Raw genomic sequence first — 15,328 nt, forward strand, 5'->3', positions numbered from 1 at the left:
TTTAATTTCTAGTCATGACCATTCCACAACCATGTCTCCGTGATGGCTACCAAAACATATTCATTCACAATGATTTGTGCAGTTAACTCATTAACATTGTTACGAATGCTACGAGCATTCAGGTAAAGTGCCTTTATGCTAGCTTTCTTGCCATCATGATTCACAACATCTCTAATATCTCCTGAGTTATCCTTCATTTTTGCTTCTTTCATAGTCTGCTTTGAACTTAAACCCTCCTGCATACATGCTAACCTGCTGCTCACCATGTCATTTATCACCATACTTCCTGTTGCTTTCCCTTTCCCTTTCCCCCTGCTTACAAGTTTAAAGTCCTAGTGACCACCGTACTTATCCTTATCACTAGAAGACAGGTTCCAGATCAGTTCAGGTTGAGACTGTCCCATCAGTACAGATCCCCCTGGTTCCAAAACTGATGCCAATGCCCTATGAAATGAAACTCCTCTTTCCCACACCACTCCCTTGGCCGTGTGTTTACTTACCAAATTTTCTTGTCCCTAAGCCAGTTTGCACATGGCTCAGGCACTAATCCAGAGATTATGACCCTTGAGAACCTACTCCTTAATTTTGTTCTGAGTGCTTAGTAATCCCCAAACAGGTCCCCCATCCTAACCTTGCCTATGTTGTTAGTCCCAACGTGGACCACAACAACTGGATCCTTCCCTTCTTGCTCCAGTATCCTATCCAGCCGGTCAAAGATGTCCTGCACCCTGGCACCAAGCAGGTGACACAACCATGCAGGACTCCCGATCCAGCTTTCAAATGACACTATCCGTCCCCCTAATTATAGAATCCCCTATAACTACTACTTGTCTTTTTGCTCCCCCCTCTTGAATGGCCTTCTGCACCATGGTGCCATGGTCAGTTGGCTCATCCTCCCCACAGCCCTTTTCCTCATCCACACAGGGAGCAAGAAGCTCACACCTGTTGGATAAGGTCAAAAGCTGACGATCATCTACTCCTGAACTCAGGATCCCCCTATGTGCCTCACTTGCAATCACACCCTGTTGTCCCTGATCACTAACTGAATTTGAATTGCAAGGTACTTTTTGCAAAGTACTTGCATAAAGTACCTTCTTTTATACCAAAAACATTCTATAAGTACAAGACATTGTAGGACATTGTCCCACACGAAGTCTGTCTCATTGAAGATCTGTCTTCTCTGAGGACCATCCATCAGTGACTTCAAAATCCATTAACTACTGAGCAAGAAGACCCAAGTTGAACGAAAGATTCTCTCCATTTCTATGCAGAATTGATTTTCATTTTCCTCCTCTCTTCCTGACCTCTTCTTTATTTGGGTTGACCAGTCTGATGGGAGGTAAAAAATCTGCATTATTTTGGATTAATTTTTCTTTGGTCTTCATAACTTTTTTGGCAGGTAATTCTTGAGTTACTCTCAATGACAAGAAATTTGTTTACCATCTCGAAAGTTCATTGTTGCCAAAGCTATTACTGTTACTTTTCACAATAACCTTAAATTTATTGCATCACAGTTTGGGAGAAGATTTGTAGCTCGGGTGCTTGTTGTCGTGGTTCTGTTCGCCGAGCTGTAAATCACTATAATGCCGGACGAAACATCATAGAAGCACTTCACAGGAGGCTCCCAAGCACTGAGGATGTCACCTAGACAGGGGACGAAACGTCTGCAACACAAATTATTGCATCACATTCAGTCGGCTGCATGCTTGAGGCAGTGTGTTCATTGATTTCCCTAGCACTGAAGCTATATATTCATAGTTTCATGTCATTCAAGCGTCAAGGATGAGATTAATGTTTTACAAGTTATGACTTAACTTAGAAGCCTTATTAATATTGTATACAAGACCAAAAACTGTAGCAATATCCAAGCCATAATGCATTACAAGTAAATAATCATATTGGAAATTAACGCATTATCAATGAAGCATTTTGGATGATGTACAATAATTGCAGCAGATGGATGCTTCTAGTAACACCCCTTCAGGGGGTGCCGTAGGTGAAGATACTTATTTAAGCACTTCCTCTAACATCCTTGCCCCAACTTCACTTCACTAACCACTGACACAGGTTTTAGAGTCATAGAGTCATAGAGATGTACAGCATGGAAACAGACCCTTCGATCCAACCCATCCATGCTGACCAGGTATCCCAACCCAATCTAGTCCCACCTGCCAGCACCCGGCCCATATCCCTCCAAACCCTTCCTATTCATATATTCATCCAAATGCCTCTTAAATGTTGCCAGCCTCCACCACATCCTCTGGCAGCTCATTCCATACACGTACCACCCTCTGCGTGAAAAGGTTGCCCCTTAGGTCTGTTTTATATCTTTCCTCTCTCACCCTAAACCTATGCCCTCTAGTTCTGGACTCCCCGACCCCAGAGAAAAGACTTTGTCTATTTACCCTATCCATGCCCCTCATAATTTTGTAAACCCCTATAGGGTCACCCCTCAGCCTATGACGCTCCAGGGAAAATAGCCCCAGCCTGTTCAGCCTCTCTCTGTAGCTCAGATCCTCCAACCCTGGCAACATCCTTGTAAATCTTTTCTGAACCCTTTCAAGTTTCACATCTTTCCGATAGGAAGGAGACCAGAATTGCACGCAATATTCAACAGTGGCCTGACCAATGTCCTGTACAGCCGCAACATGACTTCCCAACTCCTGTACTCAATACTCTGACCAATAAAGGAAAGCATACCAAACGCCTTCTTCACTATCCTATCTACCTGCGACTCCACTTTCAAAGAGCTATAAACCTGCACTCCAAGGTCTCTTTGTTCAGCAACACTCCCTAGGACCTTACCATTAAGTGTATAAGTCCTGCTAAGATTTGCTTTCCCAAAATGCAGCACCTCGCATTTATCTGAATTAAACTCCATCTGCCACTTCTCAGCCCATTGGCCCATCTGGTCCAGATCCTGTTGTAATCTGAGGTAACCCTCTTCGCTGTCCACTGCACCTCCAATTTTAGTGTCATCTGCAAACTTACTAACTGTACCTCTTATGCTCACATCCAAATCATTTATGTAAATGACAAAAAGTAGAGGACCCACACCGATCCTTGTGGCACTCCACTGGTCACAGGCCTCCAGTCTGAAAAACATCCATTCAGGCAGCATCCGAGGACAGGCAAAATCGACGTTTCGGGCAAAAGCCCTTCATCAGGAATAAAGGCAGAGAGCCTGAAGCGTAGAGAGAGAAGCGAGAGGAGGGTGGGGGTAGGGATAGAGTAGCATAGAGTACAATAGGTCAGTGGGGGAGGAGATGAAGGTGATAGGTCAGGGAGGAGAGGGTGGAGTGGATAGGTGGAAAAGGAGCTGGGCAGGTCGGACAAGTCCGGAGAAACTAGGATGAGGTGGGGGAAGGGGAAATGAGGAAACTGTTGAAGTCCACATTGATGCCCTGGGGTTGAAGTGTTCCGAGGCGGAAGATGAGGCGTTCTTCTTCCATGCGTCTGGTGGGGAGGGAGCAGCGGTGGAGGAGGCCCAGCACCTCCATATCCTCGGCAGAGTGGGAGGGGGAGTTGAAATGTTGAGCCACGGGGCGGTGTGGTTGATTGGTGCGGGTGTCCCGGAGATGTTCCCTAAAGCGCTCTGCTAGGAGGCGCCCAGTCTCCCCAATGTAGAGGAGACCGCATCGGGAGCAACGGATACAATAAATGATATTAGTGGATGTGCAGGTAAAACTTTGATGGATGTGGAAGGCTCCTTTAGGGCCTTGGATGGAGGTGAGGGAGGAGGTGTGGGCACAGGTTTTACAGTTCCTGCGGTGGCAGGGGAAAGTGCCAGGATGGGTGGGTGGGTCGTAGGGGGGCGTGGACCTGACCAGGTAGTCACGGAGGGAACAGTCTTTGCGGAAGGCGGAGAGGGGTGGGGAGGGAAATATATCCCTGGTGGTGGGGTCTGTTTGGAGGTGGCGGAAATGTCGGCGGATGATTTGGTTTATGCGAAGGTTGGTAGGGTGGAAGGTGAGCACCAGGGGCGTTCTGTCCTTGTTGCGGTTGGAGGGGTTGGGTCTGAGGGCGGAGGTGCGGAATGTGGACGAGATGCGTTGGAGGGCATCTTTAACCACATGGGAAGGGAAATTGCGGTCTCTAAAGAAGGAGGCCATCTGGTGTGTTCTATGGTGGAACTGCTCCTCCTGGGAGCAGATACGGTGGAGGAATTGGGAATACGGGATGGCATTTTTGCAAGAAGTAGGGTGGGAAGAGGTGTAATCCAGGTAGCTGTGGGAGTCGGTGGGTTTGTAGAAAATGTCAGTGTCAAGTCGGTCGTCACTGATGGAGATGGAGAGGTCCAGGAAGGGGAGGGAGGTGTCAGAGATGGTCCAGATAAATTTAAGGTCAGGGTGGAATGTGTTGGTGAAGTTGATGAATTGCTCAACCTCCTCGGGGGAGCACGAGGTGGCGCCAATGCAGTCATCAATGTAGCGGAGGGAGAGGTGGGGAGTGGTGCCGGTGTAATTACGGAAGATCAACTGCTCTACATAGCCAACAAAGAGACAGGCATAGCTGGGGCCCATACGTGTGCCCATGGCTACCCCTTTGGTCTGGAGGAAGTGGAGGATTCAAAGGAGAAATTGTTAAGGGTGAGGACCAGTTCGGCCAAACGAATGAGAGTGTCAGTGGAGGGGTACTGTTGGGAATGTCTGGAGAGGAAAAAACGGAGGACTTGGAGGCCCTGGTCATGGCGGATGGAGGTGTAGAGGGATTGGATATCCATGGTGAAGATGAGGCGTTGGGGGCCGGGGAAACAGAAGTCTTGGAGGAGGTGGAGGGCGTGGGTGGTATCTCGAACGTATGTGGGGAGTTCCTGGACTAGGGGGGATAGGACGGTGTCGAGGTAGGTAGAGATGAGTTCAGTGGGGCAGGAGCATGCTGAGACAATGGGTCGGCCAGGGTGGTCAGGCTTGTGGATCTTGGGAAGGAGGTAGAACCGGGCAGTGCGGGGTTCCCGGACTATGAGGTTGGAGGCTGTGGTTGGGAGATCCCCTGAGGTGATGAGGTTCTGTATGGTCTGGGAGATGATGGTTTGGTGATGGGGGGTGGGGTCATGGTCAAGGAGGCGGTAGGAAGAGGTGTCCTCGAGTTGGCGTTTGGCTTCAGCGATGTAGAGGTCAGTGTGCCAGACTACCACTGTGCCCCCTTTGTCCGCTGGCTTGATGGTGAGGTCAGGATTGGAGCAGAGGGATTGGAGGGCTGCGTGTTGTGAGGGTGAGAGGTTGGAGTGGGGGAGGGGGGTAGACAGGTTGAGGCGGTTAATGTCCCGGCGGCAGTTGGAAATGAAGAGGTCGAGGGCGGGTAATAGGCCAGCGCGGGGTGTCCAAGTGGATGCAGTGTATTGGAGGTGGGCGAAGGGGTCCTCGGAAGGTGGGCGGGAGTCCTGATTGTGAAAGTAAGCTCGGAGGCGGAGGCGACGGAAGAAGTGTTCGATGTCACGGCGTGTATTAAATTCATTGATGCGTGAACGGAGGGGGATGAAGGTGAGTCCTTTGCTGAGGACTGATCATTCGTCCTCAGTGAGGGGGAGGTCTGGAGGGATGGTCCGTCCACGCATCAATGAATTTAATGCTTTTATTCCTGATGAAGAGCTGAAAAATGTATTGCTGGAAAAGCGCAGCAGGTCAGGCAGCATCTAAGGAGAAGGAGAATCAACATTTCGGGCATAAGCCCTTCTTCAGGAATGATAGAAGAAAGGCTTATGCCTGAACCTTCGATTCTCCTTCTCCTTGGATGCTGCCCGACTTGCTGCGCTTTTCCAGCAACACATTTTTCAGCATTTTGTAAGATGTCACCATCTATTTCCCTCCTGTCTATATCTTCCATATCCTTTTCCACAGAAAATACTGATGCAAAATATTCATTTAGTATCTCCCCTGTTTTCTGTGGCTCCACACAAAGGCCACCTTGCTGATCTTTGAGGGACCCTATTCTCTGTTGAAACTTTATTGCTGGAACAGCACAGCAGGTCAGGCAGCATCCAGGGAACAGGAGATTCGACGTTTCGGGCACAGGCCCTTCTTCAGGACCCTATTCTCTTCCTAGTTACCCTCTTGTCCTTAATATATTTGTAAAATCCTTTCGATTCTCCTTAATTCTATTTGCCAAAGCTATCTCATGTCCCCGTTTTGCCCTCCTGATTTCCCTCTTAAGTATACTCCTACTTTCTTTATACTCTTCTAAGGATTCACTCGATCTACCCTGTCTATACCTGACATATGCTTCCTTCTTTTTCTTAACCAAACCCTCAATTTCTTTAGTCATCCAGCATTCCCTATACCTACCAGCCTTCCATTTCACCCTGACAGGAATATACTTTCTCTGGATTCTTGTTATCTCATTTCTGAAAGCTTCCCATTTTCCAGCCGTCCCTTTACATGCAAACATCTGCCTCCAATCAGCTTTCGAAAGTTCTTGCCTCATACCGTCAAAATTGGCCTTTCTCCAATTTTAGATCTTCAACTTTTAGATCTGGTCTATTTTAAAACGAATAGAATTATGGTCGCTGGCTCCAAAGTGCTCCTCCACTGACACCTCAGTCACCTGCCCTGCCTTATTTCCCAAGAGTAGGTCAAGTTTTGTACCTTCTCTAGTGGGTACATCCACATACTGAATCAGAAAATTGTCTTGTACACACTTAAGAAATTCCTCTCCATCTAAACTTTTAACACTATGGCAGTCCCAGTCTATGTTTGGAAAGTTAAAATCCCCCACCATAATCACCCTATTATCCTTACAGATAGCTGAAATCTCCTTACAAGTTTGTTTCTCAATTTCCCTCTGACTGTTAGGGGGTCTATAATACAATCCCAATAAGGTGATCATCCCTTTCTTATTTCTCAGTTCCACCCAAATAACTTCCCTGGATGTATTTCCGGGAATATCCTCCCTCAGCACAGCTGTAATGCTATCCCTTATCAAAAATGCCACTCCCCATCCTCTCTTGCCTCCCTTTCTATCCTTCCTGTAGCATTTGTATCCTGGAACACTAAGCTGCCAGTCCTGCCCATCCCAGAGCCATGTTTCTGTAATTGCTATGATATCCCAGTCCCATGTTCCTAACCATGCCCTGAGTTCATCTGCCTTCCCTGTTAGACCCCTTGCATTGAAATAAATGCAGTTTAATTTATTAGTCCTACCTTGTCCCTGCCTGCCCTGACTGTTTGACTCACTTCTGTTCTCAGCTATTCCCGTCTCAGATTGATCTCTTTCCTCACTATCTCCCTGGGTCCCACCTCCCCATCTTACTAGTTTAAATCCTCCCAAGCAGCTCTAGCAAAAATCCCTGCCAGTATATTAGTCCCCTTCCAATTTAGGTACAATCCGTCCTTCTTGTACAGGTCACTTCTACCCCAAAAGAGATTCCAATGATCCAAAGATGTGAATCCTTCTCCCATACACCAGCTCCTCAGCCATGCATTCATCTGCTCTATCCTCCTATTCCTGCCCTCACTAGCTTGTAGCACTGGGAGTAATCCAGATATTACTACCCTTGAGGACCTCCTTTTTAAATTTTTTCCTAACTCTCTATAATCTCTCTTCAGAATCTCAACCTTTTCCCTTCCTATGTCTTTGGTTCCAATGTGGACAATGACCTCCTGCTGGCCCCTCTCCCCCGTGAGAACATTCTGCACCCTCTTTGAGACATCCTTGATCCTGGCACCAGGGAAACAACACACCATTTTGCTTTTTCTCTGCTGGACACAGAAACATCTGTCTGTACCTCAGACTACAGAATTCTCTAACACAATTGATCCCTCGGAAGCTGACATACCCCTTGCTGCATTAGAGCCAGTCTCAATACCAGCAACCTGGCTGTTTGTGCTACGTTCCCCTGAGAATCCATCAACCCATACATTTTTCAAAACAGCATACCTGTTTGAAATGGGTATATCCACAAAAGACTCCTGCACTAGCTGCCTACCTCTCTTACCCTTCCTGGAGTTCACCCATCTATGTGACTGTATCTGAGACTTTCCCCCCTTCCTATAACTGCCATCCATCACATTCATTCCATTCACCCCAGTTTAGGGCAATTCAGCCCCACAAACTTCCTGCACATTGCAATTAGGAAATGACTGATCTGTATCTCAACTCCAGTTTACTGCCTTAGCTCTATCTCCCTTGATACCTAACAAAAGTACATAGATCTCAGTACCAAACTTCATTCTCCTTAGGACACTTGTGCCACCAGGAATCTCCGTTGAGAAGGGCTAACATAATGCAAATTGAATGCTGAATCTAAGGTGTTGTACTCTGCATGTTTTAAGCTGGCCAGTTCACGTACGAAATTACATGCCAGGTAACAGTCAAAGAGTCAAGAGTTTTACAGCGTGAAAAAAGGCTGTTTGGTCCATCTAGTCTGCGATGGTCATCAAGCATCTATTTATTTTAAACCCATTTTCCAACATTTAGCCCAGAGCCCTTACTGCTGTGATGTTTCCTGTCCTCATCTAATACCTGTTTCAACAAAAGAGGTGACAGCCAGGCAGTAGATAATTTCTTAGGTGAATGCCCGTAACAATCAAAGTCGACCTGCCTGGTTTAAAATTTCACAAAGCCTGCTGATAATTGCATTAATGAGTGCAACAATTTCAACAATCAGAACCAATTCACCAATCTATCAGTATTCTTCTCTCATGTAGTATAAATGATGATTATCCCCTTGAATTTGTATCCTTGGTAAATGTCCTGATGAATCCAAGACAAAATGGTTTTGATAAGATGTCTTTTTTCAGTAATACTCATTTCCCATACTACAAAAAAATGTCATTTTTTACAATGTACTAATGTAGCACATATCCTTAAATCCCCTTTTTACACCTGTCCCACAATCCATAAAATGTACCATTAAGTAATGCTGAACAGAAATAAAAGAAAAATCACAGCCAAACCTTCAGTGGTATGTAAAGTCTCTGAAGGATTATATTGTGCAAACGCAGGTGTACAGTGCAAAGCTAACAATGTAAGCAAAGCTGAAGCAATAGGAGATTAAAAATATTACAGATAAAACTTTTGCTAAAACAAACTGGAAAATCTTGGGTTATTTTACTTAAAAAAAGGGGCAACTTTAACTTTCGAAACTTTTAATCCACTCTTGACATCAACCAATTTAAATTCGAACAAGAAATTTTTTTTGTTGCAATGAGGCTCCAATAGAAAAAAAATCTTAGGTTGATGGCTGCTTCCTGGGTGGCTTATATGGGTGATCTCATCAACAACACTAGCTTCTGACATTCCTGTCTACTTGAAACAATCATCTGAAAATATCTAACAATTTTGCCCTAATTCAAGTTTGATTATATTGACTTTTTTCTCTTCACTCTCCTTTTTCTGATTTTTCTCTTAGAGTCATAGAGATGTACAGCATGGAAACAGACCCTTTGATCCAACCTGTCCATGCCAACCAGATATCCCAACCCAATCTAGTCCCACCTGCCAGCACCCGACCCATATCCCTCCAAACTCTTCCTATTCATATACCCATCCAAATGCCTCTTAAATGTTGCAATTGTACCAGCCTCCACCACTTCCTCTGGCAACTCATTCCATTGTTTTACTGCCAGCATTTTGCTGCCCCCCAAGCCTTTTCTTATGTATTTATTTCTTGTATTTGACTGTGTTGTTTATTTGGCCTTCACTGTTTTAGCTTTCCAATTCTTTGTTTGATCTTTTTTATTTTGATGCCTTGTTGAGTGGGCTTATACTCTTTAGATTCTGTCTGCATTGTGTGTTTTATTGTATAATTTAGAAATCTACCAAATTGTAGGCCCACCCTCTCCCTCCAGCCTATGTTAATTGTGAGGGATGTTCAGGCATTCAGTTCTTGTAGTCCATGTAGTTACAAATCATATGACATTTCTGATCAATTTACCTGGTGTATAGCTAGCCTGTCTTCTCATGATCATCTTGACTATAATCTAAGTTTTAAAATTTGGTAAGAAAAGCAGCTTCCGTTTAGCTCTTTTCATTGCCAATACAGATTGCCTGGTCAGTATTACTTTGATCTTTATGGGAGCTTGTTGTGTGCAAATTGATTGCCATTATTTCTACATTACAATTGTGACTACACTTCACAAGTCCATCATTAGTTGTAAAGTGCTTTGCCCTGTCTATTGATCATGCATATCGCTCTATAAAACAATAAAACATAGGAGCAGATGTAGGCCATTCAGCCCATATATAAATGGGCAAATCTGCAAAACAAAAGGAAAAAAATTATGAACAATAGAGGTTGATGTTTTACTATTTTACATCACCAGTTTCAAATATGAATTGCATATTAAGGCAGTTTTGGAGAGATGGATGGGTTGTTATCTAGAAGTAGTCTGACATTCCATGAGTTTAGATCAGAGTGGTGCTGGAAAACCACAGCAGATCAGGCAGCATCCGAGGAGTGGAGAAAACGACGTTTCGGGCATCAGGAATGAGCATTCCATGAAACAAGCTTCTGTATTTTCAGAGAATATAGTTCATGAGGAGTGGGTTTTGATTGTTGGCCAGTATTTGTTACACATCTCTAGTTACCCTTGAAAAAGTGGGAGTAAAGAGCCTTCATGAACTAATGTAGTCCACTTATCATAGCTACAACACAATGTTTTTGGGTTCCAAGATTTTTACCCAACGATCCTAAAGGAATGGGAATCAAGATTGTGGCAAAGTAGTGCTCCTAAGCAGGGGCTCATCTGATCCAACTGCTTTTCTTTTTTTTAATCTTTTTTTTTTAGTTTTTCTTTCTACTTACCTCTTGTCCTGAACTTGGAGGCATCAATGGTAGCGAGGAATCCACTCATGAATTTGAGTGGGCCCAGCGCGGACCTTGTGGTGACGGCAAGTGAGTCTCTACTTACTTCTCTCGGGCGAGCACTTGACCTTGCGTCAGAATCAGCAGCTGCTGCATCAGTGGCTGTTAGTCATTCTTAAAACTATTCAAAATGGCGCCAGATGGAGGTGACAGTGAGAAAACGTTTTTCATTGTATTTTACTGTTTTCTCACGGTAAAACATTAATTCAAGTCAGGACAGTGACTGGCTTAAAGAGGAATTTGTAGGTGATGGTGTTCCTATGTATTTGCTGTCCTTGTCCTTCTAGATGGAAGTGGTTATGGATTTGGAAGGTGTTGCCTCAGCAGCCTTGGTAAATTTGGTAAGCTTGGCACAGCAATGAAAGATGGGGCATGAGGATCAGCGAATTTGTCCTTAGTTGGCTGGTGGCAGAAGGGCATCATAGTGACATCAAAGTGGGTCCAAAGGCAAGAGATGCCACTGTAACATTGGTTGGTCTGGCACAGGCAACAACAAGTTGGTGATGGAGGCGAATTGGCCCAGTAGCAAAAGACGCCTGAAGAGTGGCAACTTCAAGGTTAGTTGGATCATTAGTTGCCTAAGGAGCCTTGGTAAATTTTTACAGTACAGTGTGAGAAGCTAGGGAAGAAATTGTAGGATCCCAAGCAGAGATATTTGTATCATCGACAGCCATGAGTGAGATGCCAGTAGACTGGAGGATGGCTAATGTTGTGCCATTATTTAAGAAAGGCAGCAAGGAAAAGCCAAGGAACTACAGACCAGTGAGCCTGATATCAGTGGTGCAAGTGGTTGGAGGGGATTCTGGGACACAGGATCTACATGCATTTGGAAAGCCAAAGACTGATTACAGATAGCCAGCATGGCTTTGTGTGTGGGAAATCGTGTCTCACAAACTTGATTGAGTTTTTTGAAGAGATGACCAAGAAGATAGATGAAGGCAGAGTAGTAGGTTCCAATTGGCGGTCTGGCTAGTAAGGTTAGAACACATGGGATTTAGAAAGGGGTAGCCAACTGGATACAAAATTGACTTGATGGCATAAGTCGAGAGTTGGGCGCTGGAAAAGCACAGCAGGTCAGGCAGCATCGAAGGAGCAGGAGAATCGACATTTCAGGCATAAGCCCTTCATCAGGAATGGAGACAGAAGGTGGTAGTGGAGGGTTGCTTTTATTATCAAGGCCTGTGACCAGCAGTGCACTGCAAGGATTCCACCGTTGTTCGTCATTTATATAGATGATTTGGATGAGAATATAGGGGGCATAATTATTCGGTTTGTAGATGACACCAAAATTGGACAGTGAAGAAGGTTATCTAAGGGTACAACTGGGTCAGTGGGCCAAGGAATGGAGTTTAATTTAGGCAAATGTGAGGTGTTGCATTTTAATAAGACAAACAAGAGTGGGACTCACAAAGTTATTGGTAGGGCCCTGTGGAGTGTTGTTGAACAGAGAGTCCTAGCAATGCAGGTATATAGTTCAAAGTGTTGTCTCAGAGGGTGTTGAAGAAGTTGTTTGGCCTACGTGCTTTCACTGGTCAGAGCATTGAGTATCAGAATTGGGAAATCATGTTACAGCTGTACAAGACATTGGCGAGACCACATTTGGAGTATTGCATACAATTCTGGCTGCTCTGCTATTAGAAGGATGTTATTAAACTGGAAACTGTGCAAAAAAGATTACAAGGATGTTACTGAGATTGCAGGATTTGAGTTATAAGGAGAGGCTAGAATGTAGGACGCTGAGGGGGGAACCTTATAGAGGTTTATAAAATCATGAAGGGCATAGATAAGGTGCATAGCAATAGGTTTTTTCCCCTTAGGATAGGGGTGTCCAAACTAGAGGTCATAGGTTTAAGGTGAGAGTGGAAAGATTTAAAAGGAACCTCGTGGCAACTTTTTCATACAGAGGGTGGTGCATACATGGAATGAACTGCCAGAGGCAATAGTTGAAATGAGTACAATTAGAACATTTTAAAGACATTTGGACAGGCACTTGTTTAGGAAAAGTTTAGAGGAATAGCTGTAAGAATTGGGCAAATATGACTAGTTCAGTTTAGTAAACTTGGTCAGCCTGGACAAGTTGGGCTGAAGGGTCTGTTTCTGTGCTGGAAGACTCAATGACTCTGAGTATTGTCTGTAGATGATACACACTGCTGCTAGTGAGCATTGGTAGTGGAGGGAGTGGACGTTTGTGGTTGTAGTGTTAATCAAGTGGGCTTTGTCCTGGATGTTTTTTTAAAATTCACTCAAAGGATGAGTGCGTCTCTAGTCAGGCCAGCAGTTATTGTCCAACCCTAATTGCCCAAAGCACTGCTGTGGGTCTGGAGTCATATGTAGGCCAGTCCAAGTAAGGATGACAGATTTCCTTCCAAAAAGGACATTAGTGAACCAGAAGGGTTTTTCTGACAATTGGCAACTGTTTCATGGTCATCGTTCCTGATTCTTTTTATTAATTTCAAATTTCACCATCAGCCTTGGTGGAATTTGAACCTGGTCCACAAAACATGAGCTGAGTTTCTGAGTTAATAGTCTAGTGGTATATCACTACAAAATCATATTGTTTCAAGTCTTGTTGCAGCTGTATAAAACTTTAGTTAGACCACATTTGAAGTATTGTGTGCAATTCTGGTTGCCACCAGAATAGGAGGAATATCAAAACTTTGGAGTAGGGTGCAGAAAAGGTTTACTAGGATGTTGCCTGGATTGGAGTGTATTCGCTATAACAAGAGGTTGGACAAACTTGGATTGTTTTCACTAGAGCATTGGAGACTTAGGGGCAACCTGATAGAAGTGCACAAAATTATGAGAGGTATTGTTAAGGTGGATAGTCAGAGTCTTTTGCCCAGGGTGGAAATGTCAAATACTAGGGATCATAGGTTTAAGGGAAGAGGGTAAAGTTTAAAGATGATGTGTATGCCAAGGTTTTTCCACAAAGGATGGTAAGTGCCTGGAATGTGCTGGCAGAGGACATAGCATAAGCAGATACGACAGCCATGTTTAAGATGCATTTAGACAGACACCTAAGCAGGCAGAGAAGAGGGATACAGACATTGTGCCGGCAGATAAGATTAGTTTAGAATGGCATCATAGTTGGCACATATATGGTGGGACAAAGGGCCTGATCCTATGCTCTACTGTTCTGTGTTGGAGCTGCACTCATCCAGGCAAGTTGGCAATATTCCATCACACTCCTGCCTTATAGATGGTGGACAAGTATATGGGCTTCAGGATGTGTGTTAAGAGCTGCAAGATGTGTGTTACAAGCTGCAGGATTCCTATTTCTAACCACTGTATTTGTAGCCACTGTATTTATATGGCTAGTCCAGTTAATTTAATGTCAGTTTAATCAGGCAGTTTCCTGATGACGGGCTGATACCCAAAACATTGATTCACCTGCTCCTTCGATGCTGCCTGAGCTGCTGTGCTTTTCTCGCACCTCACTCTTGACTCTGATCTCCAGCATCTGCAGTCCTCACTTTCTCCCAGTCAATTTAATAGTCAGTTCTCGACCCTAGGATGTTGATTGTTTCAATGAATGTAATGCCACTGAATGCCAAGGAGAGAGCCTCCTCCCATTCTCTCACTAAAGGCAGCTGCCACTACACTGGTGTAATATGGGCCATGATGGAGTTACTGAAGTTTCGCAGGTTTAACTTTGGAGTTGTCCTCTCCTTGATGAATTGCTGGGCAAGTTGAAGAGCCCCATCTAATGTTGACACTGCCATGCAGTCCTTTGATACGAGTTGAGATCCTTCCGCACTATCAGTTAACATACACTGAGTGAGCTAACCCACAACTGGCAGCAATGAAGGCAGTTACCTTCTCTAAGTAGATGTCATTTATAGAACATAGAACAATACTGCGCAGAACAGGCCCTTTGGCCCTCAATGTTGCGCCGACCTGTGAACTATTCTCAGCTCGTCCCCTTACACTAACCCAATATCATCCATGTGCTTATCTAAGGATTGTTTAAATCTCCCTAATGTGGCTGAGTTGAATACCTTTAGCAGGTAGGGCATTCCACGCCCTTACCCACGCTCTGCATAAAGAACTTGCCTCTGACATCTGTCTTAAATCTATCACCCCTCAATTTGTAGTTATGTCCTCTCGTACATGCTACGGTGGGGGGGGGGGCGAAATGTGAGCGCAGGTTTTGTAATTCCTGCAGTGGCAATGGAAGTTGCCAGGATGGGAGGGTGGGTTGGTGGGGGGTCATGGACCTGACAAGGGAGTCGGGAGGGAATGGTCTTTACAGTAAAATAGGGTGGGGAAAGAAATGTATTTCTAGTGGTCTGGTCCGTTTGTAGGTGGGAAATGGCGGAGGATGATGCGATATATTTAGAGGTTGGTGGGGTGGAAAGTGAGGACGGTGGGAGGGGGTTCTGTACTTGTTGCAGTTGGAGGGGTGGGGTTCGAGGGAGGAGGTGTGGGAAGTGGATGAGATGCGCTGGAGGGCATCATTAACCATGTGGGAGGGGAAAATGCGGTCTATAAGGAAGGAGGCCATCTCGAGTGTTCTGTGGTGGA

This window comes from Chiloscyllium plagiosum, unplaced genomic scaffold (genome assembly GCF_037043375.1).
Source record: "Chiloscyllium plagiosum isolate Xiang-an unplaced genomic scaffold, Cpla_swu_hap1 HiC_scaffold_1, whole genome shotgun sequence".
Classification (NCBI taxonomy): Eukaryota; Metazoa; Chordata; class Chondrichthyes; order Orectolobiformes; family Hemiscylliidae; genus Chiloscyllium; species Chiloscyllium plagiosum.